The sequence below is a fragment of the Bos grunniens genome, chromosome 1, assembly GCF_055505025.1.
Source record: "Bos grunniens cultivar Pamir isolate PY7600 chromosome 1, Bosgru_T2T1.0, whole genome shotgun sequence".
In the NCBI taxonomy this organism is placed as follows: domain Eukaryota; kingdom Metazoa; phylum Chordata; class Mammalia; order Artiodactyla; family Bovidae; genus Bos; species Bos grunniens.
Genome location: NC_141165.1, coordinates 40,125,431 through 40,132,328, shown reverse-complemented (window position 1 = coordinate 40,132,328; position 6,898 = coordinate 40,125,431).

Here is a 6,898-nt window from a genome sequence, read left to right as displayed (position 1 = left end):
GGTCTCCTCCTTGGAGTGGTTCTTTCTGTCTGACAGTGCCAGGGCTTGTGGACAGAGAATACTTTTCCTGGTTTACAGAATCAGAAGGAAGAGGTTTGGCTGTGATGTCCGGAGCACTGGGTTTGAGCCAAGGTGACCCACTACCTTGATCCCAACCCTGAACTCTCAAAGCAGTTCACAGTTTTAGCCCCGAATACCGGGTGAGGATGGACTGCTTCCCTTAGTGGCCCGAAGGTATCAGAGAAGTGCCAGGCGGGAGTGATGGCTTTAGACTTACTTCATATTTCAGGTGAGTTGCAGGGCTAAGTTTTTAGCCAGGAAATAGTTTAGCAGTTAAGAAATTTGCTAAAGTAACTTACCTTCAAGACTGTTCTTCACATAAAGGTGAAAAGTAGGATGCGTACACGTGTGCATGCTCAGTCGGCTCAGTAGCGTTCGACTCTGTGGGACGCTGTGGACCGTAGCCCGCCAGGCTCCTCTGTCCGTGGGATTCTCCAGGCAAGAATACTGGAGTGGGTTGCCATCCCCCTCCTCCAAGGGATCTTCCTGACCCAGGGATTAAACTTGCAGCTCTAATTTCTCTTGAATTGGCAGGCAGGCTCTCTAGCACCATGTGGGAAGCCCTCCCCCGCCCAAAAAAAAAAAAGCAGCACCATGAATCAAAGGACAGGCTTATAATAGGTCGAGTAAATGAATGAAAACCACAGTTCTCGTCATGGAGAAAGTCATATTTCAAGCCGGTACACAGAGGGATGCCTGGAGGTGAGACTAAGACTCAGGAGCAGGCAGACTTTGACCCTCAAGGTGGAGCTGGTCCACGAATGGCTGCCCAGTACAAACGTGACACTCAGGCAATATATTTTGTACAGAAACTAGCCAAGCTCACTGACATCCTATGGTGCCCATAGTTCACCCTTGTTATATGTGATAGAGGAAATCAGGACCAGAGCGTAAACTATAAACAAAAGACAGTAAAGGAGCAGACAGTGGAATCAAGTCACCGCAAAAGCATGAAATGTTAGATGATCGGCATCAGAAGGTCAAGGGATGGGCGGGCAGTCACACAGGGCATGAGTGGCAGCACAGAATCCAGACTTCCTGACTCCCCGTTCAGACACTTTCTAGAATGTAAATGAAAATAAAGTCGTAGGCAACAAAACTGAGCTTTTACTTTCCATAGTTTTCTAAGTCTCTTTAGTCTCTGTCCCTGGATATCTGTGAACTTAACTTTTATTCTCCAACTTTTTTTTAAACTTAACCATTTTCTGCCAGAAAAACAAACAAAACCCCCCAGGTTATTCCCTGTTTTAAGAGGAAGTGAAAAATAGTGAAACACTATGTAAATTAAAGTCTGTCCTTTTAGTTCTGATTGTAAAATGCAATTTAAAATGCGTGATAGGATTTCCCTGGTGGCACAGATCCCCAGTCTGGGAAGATTCCACATGCTGCGGAGCAACTAAGCCCATGTGCCACAACTACTGAGTCCTCGTGACTCAACTGCTAAAGTCTACATGCTCTAAGGACCTCGAGCCACAACTAATAAAGCCATGGATACAACTGCTAAAGCCCCTGCGTCTAGAGCCTCTGCTCTGCAACGAGAGAAGCCACCACAAGGAGAAGCCCGAGCACACAACTAGAGAGAAGCCCCTGCTTGCCACAGCTAGAGAAAGCCCGAACACAGTAAGACAGAGAAAGAAAAAAAAAAGATTCTAATGTACCTTGAAGAAAATGTTAATACTCATTAATTCTGGGATGCAGGAACCCGGTATGTGTTATATTAGTATTAACATTATTCTCTGTTTTTTAAAAAAATTGTTTTTAAACTAACCAATTGAGATCACACGTTCCCAACTTTTCCAAGAGGAGGAACTAGCCTTGGTTTCCGTGGATTCTTAAGATTTAGAGGATTGAGAGGATGGTGTCCTCACAGCAAACCGTCCAGTGCAAATCATGGGAAAATTGAGAAGAGACCAATGAACCATCATTACATCATGGAGCACACCCAAGTAGAAGCTGAAACTCCACCCTCAAACAGCAGGGCTTCCGACGTGGCGCTGGTGGTAAAGAACCTGCCTGCCAATGTAGGAGACATAGAAACGTAGGTTGGATCCCTGGGTCTGGAAGAGGGCACTGCAACCCACTCCAGTATTCTTGCCTGGAGAATCCCATGGGCAGAGGAGCCTGGTAGGCTACAGTCCATGGGGTCACAGAGAGTCAGACATGACTGAGTGACTTAGCACACACGCACTTGTCTCAGCATGCACTTTGTCTCATCCCAAAGAAGGGTAATGCCAGGATGTTCAAACTACCACACAATTGCACTCATCTCACACACTAGTAAAGTAATGCCCCAAATTCTCCAAGCCTGGCTTCAACAGTATGTGAACCATGAACTTTCAGATATCCAAGCTGGATTTAGCAAAGGCAGAGGAACCAGAGATCAAATGGCCAACATTTGCTGGATCATAGAAAAAGCAAGAGAACTCCAGAAAAACATCTACTTCTGCTTTATTGATTATGCCAAAGCCTTTGACTGTGTGGATAACAACAAACTGGAAAATTCTGAAAGAGATGGGAATACCAGACTACCTTATCTGCCTCCTGAGAAATCTTTATGCAGGTCAGGAAGCAACAGTTTGAACATGGAACAACAGACCGGTTCCAAATTGGGAAAGCAGTACATCAAGGCTCTATATTGTTACCCTGCTTATTTCTATGCAGAGTACATCATGTGAAATGCCGGGCTGGAGGAAGCACAAGCTGGAATCAAGATTGCCGGGAGAAATATCAGTAACCTCAGATATGCAGATAACACCACCCTTATGGCAGAAAGAGAAGAGGAAGTAAAGAGCCTCTTAATGAAAGTGAAAGAGGAGAGTGAAAAAGCTGGCTTAAAACTCAACATTCGAAAAACAAAAATCATGGCATCGAGCCCCATCACTTCATGGCAAATAGATGGGAAAACAATGGAAATAGTAACAGACTTTATTTTCTTGGGCTCCAAAATCACTGCAGATGGTTATTGCAGCCATGAAATTAAAAGATGCTTCCTCCTTGGAAGAAAAGCTATGACCAACCTAGACAGCATATTAAAAAGCAGAGACATTACTTTGCTGACAAAGGTCTGTCTAGTCAAAGCTATGGTTTTTCCAGTAGTCATGTATGGATATAAGAGTTGGATTGTGAAGAAAGCTGAGCGCTGAAGAATTGATGCTTTTGAACTGTGGTTCTGGAGAAGACTCTTGAGAGTCCCTTGGACTGCAAGGAGATCCAACTAGTCCATCCTAAAGGAAATCAGCCCTGAATATTCATTGAAGGACTGATGCTGAAGCTGAAACTCCCAATACACTGGCCACCTGATGTGAAGAGCTGACTCACTGGAAAAGACCCAATGCTGGGAAAGATTGAAGGCAGAAGGAGAAGGGGACTACAGAGGATGAGATGGTTGGATGGCATCACCGACTCAATGGGCATGAGTCTGAGCAAGCTCCAGGTGTTGGTGATGGACAGGGAAGGCTGGAGTGCTACATTCCATGGGGTCACAGAGTCAGACATGACTGAGCGACTGAACTGAACTTGTCTCAGCAGCAGAGTCCTGCACTTCCTGTAAAATACCATTCCAAAGAAATTCTCCTTGTCCCTGACTTCAGGCTCCCAGGGCTTGCCAAGTAGCCGGCAGTGTGACCTTAGGTCCATGAGGTGACCTCTCTGGTCCCAAATATCCTGATCTGTAACACGTGAAGTTTCATTTTCTAAGTGTTTTTGCTCTAGTACTAATTTCCTGAGACAGCTGAGCTACTTAAAGTTGAGGTGTATAGTCATTGCAGCAGGGCTCTGGATGCCATGGTTCAGGGATAATTGATCCAGTGTGTGTCATTCAGAGTTAGCAGGTGAGTCATGCTCTAGCCGCTTCTCAGTTCCCCTGGTTTAGAGCCAGGGATGGGACTTGGGCATTGAAACCAGCTTTGCTTTGTAGTTCTGGCTTGAGGGGCCTGCGGCCTTGACTTTTCCTGACTCATGCATTCTGTGTTTGAAGTATGATTATAATTTCACTGACCTGTGCTGGCCCCGAAGAAGGGAGCCAAGCGTTCTTCAAGAATAGGAAATCTCACCGCCCCTCAGTATTAAACTTTCTGCTTCTGCTCCTCATGTGAAGCTTATAATTTGTGAGGACTTTTCTGGTGGTCCAGTGGTCAAGAATCTGCCTTCTGATGCAGGGGACAAGGGTTTCAACCCTGGTCGAGGAACTAAGATACCACATGCCAAGGGGCAACTACTGAGTCCTTGAGCCACAGAGAGCCTGTGTGCTCTTGAGCCCAGCTCTGCAACAAGAGAAGCCCTCACGTCACAAGGAAGGTACAGCGCAGCCAAAATAAAAATAAAACCTTTAAAAAAAATTCTTATTTGTGAACACATCTGTCTTGGAGTCTCCAAAAGACAGGGCAAGAAAGAATGTCAGACCCTGCTGATACCAATACCTGCTACCACTGTCACTATTTTCCAGAATGACTAGATGGATAGAGACATACAGAAGGGAAGTCACTGGCCTAAAAAAAAAAAAAAAAACTAGTTAGAATTTTCCATGGTGATAACATGGTGTCTTCTGTATTGAATGTGAAAGTCACACAGTTGTGTCCAACTCTTTGTGACCCCATGGACTATACAGCCCATGGAATTCTCCAGGCCAGAATACTGGAGTGGGGAGCCTTTCCCTTCAGGGGATCTTCCCAACCCATGGATCAAACCCAGGTCTCCCGCATTGCAGGCGGATTCTTTACCAGCTGAGCCCCAATCTGTATTGAACAAAAGGGGAAAAACTATAAAAGTAATTGATCTAAAAACTGACATTTTATGATACTTAAGACAAATGAAAGAAATCTGTCCCTAGTCGTGATTCCACCAACTTCTTCCGGCTCCACTGTCACCACCTGGGCCCGGACCACTATCAGAGCTCCTAACAGCTTGGCCTGCCTCCCTCCTGCCCTGCTCCAGCCTAGTCCACACACAGGCAATCACAAGGCTTTTAAGTCAAAATTGATGGTGCCACAAACTTGGCAGTATTTTCTCTCCAGGAAGCCTTGTTGTTTCCTTTCACACCACTTTCCACAATGGCAAATGGATATTGTATTTGTTCAACATCTGCCCCCACCCTTTTGACAAATTCTAGGCTGAAAGAGATTGTGAAGGTTTTGTTTGTCCCTGGTATCCCCCGCACCTGGGCATCTATTAATACTGACTGAATAAATTACTCCTAACGATTAGTCTCAGAGTAGCACTTAAGAACCCATACCTTAAAAGCTAACCTTCTCTGTTTTTAATAACAAAAACCCCCAGGGAATTTCCACAGGTAGGCAGGGAACAGAGATGGGGAGATAATCAAATAGTCCTGAGAAGGGAGGAAGCAAGGGTTTCTCTGGCCCATCATTCTTTAGGCAAGGACACTGGCCAGAAAGTCCGGCGCCTTGAGATGGCTTATGTCACCGTGTCACCTGACACTGAGATCAAAGGCGGACTCTGCTTTGTGCAGAGGACAGAGATCAGGGTTCCCCTGACTCACAGCGAGCTGTATCAGATTAGACCAGGGAGCTCTATCAGAGTAGATCAGTCTGTAAAGTCCACCAAGGTAACAGCAGTTGCCATTTCTTGGGCACCTGTTGGTACAAAGTGCTTGGTCTATATTAACCCATTTAATCCTCCCCATGTCCCAATGCAATAAAGGTATACTATCCTCAATTTGGAGTTGAGGAAATTAAGACGCAGAGAGATTAAGTAACTTGCCTGAACTCACACAGCTGGCAAGCAACAGAACTGGGATGTGAACCCAGGCCTAGTCTGTGCTTCTTCACCATGGCCCATGGTCCATCATGTTGGCATTCGGCCTTTACATATTTTGACCATCAACAGCAATACAGATGGAGATGACAGGATATAGGAATGCAGGAAGCTTGGTGGAAACAGAACAGAACGCCTGTGCTTTAGAACTTCTTTCTCTACGGTCACAACATGTTAGAAGGGGACAGAGACCTAGAGATCATTCAGATGCTGACTATTCAAAGTGTGGTCCATGGACCTACAGCATCTGCACCAGCCGGGAGCTTGTTAGAAGTATAGCATCTCAGGCACACCCAGACCTGCTGGATCAGAATCTGCATTTTAACACAGACCCAAGTGGACTAAATGCAGTTCCAGTTTGCAAAGCATTGGTGTAGACTAGGGGTTCTCAACCCACTTGCCCTTTAGAATCACCGGGGGAGTTTTAACATGTTAGGACCTGAACTGGAATCCCTGGCAGTAGTAGGGCTGTGCTTGCATGTTTTTTCTCAGTCTTCCCAGCAGAGTCCAACATGCAGCCAGAGCTGAGAACTACCAATCTAGCCCAACTGCATGGCCTTCTTTTCTCTTCCCCTTGTTTTTATACTACAGTTATAACAAGTGAAGTGACCTACCAAGCATGATGAAAAGTGTGTGGACTTGAGAGATTAAACAGGTCAAGATTCGGATCCTTGATTCTGCCACTTATTAGCAGTGATGCTTTAGGCAAAACACTACTCTGCTTGGATCTTAGTTTCCACATTTATAAAATGGAGGTAATAAAGCCCACCTTAAGGGGTCACTGTGAGAAAAACCAGCAAAGTATGGAGAATGGAATGTTTGCACTTGGGTGTAGGAGGACCCTAATAACTGGCAGCTACCCTGACTGCCCAAGTCAGAGCACCCCAGGGCAGCAGCAGATGGCTGTCCAAGGAGTAAAAAGCTGGCACATTGCAATTCTTCCCCAGCATATTCTCCAAGTATGGAGCCAATGTATTGAAAGAACATTCATTAAGACTAAGATGAAAAGGCTGAGCACCAAAGAATCAATGCTTTTGAACAGTGGTGCTGGAGAAGACTCTTGAGA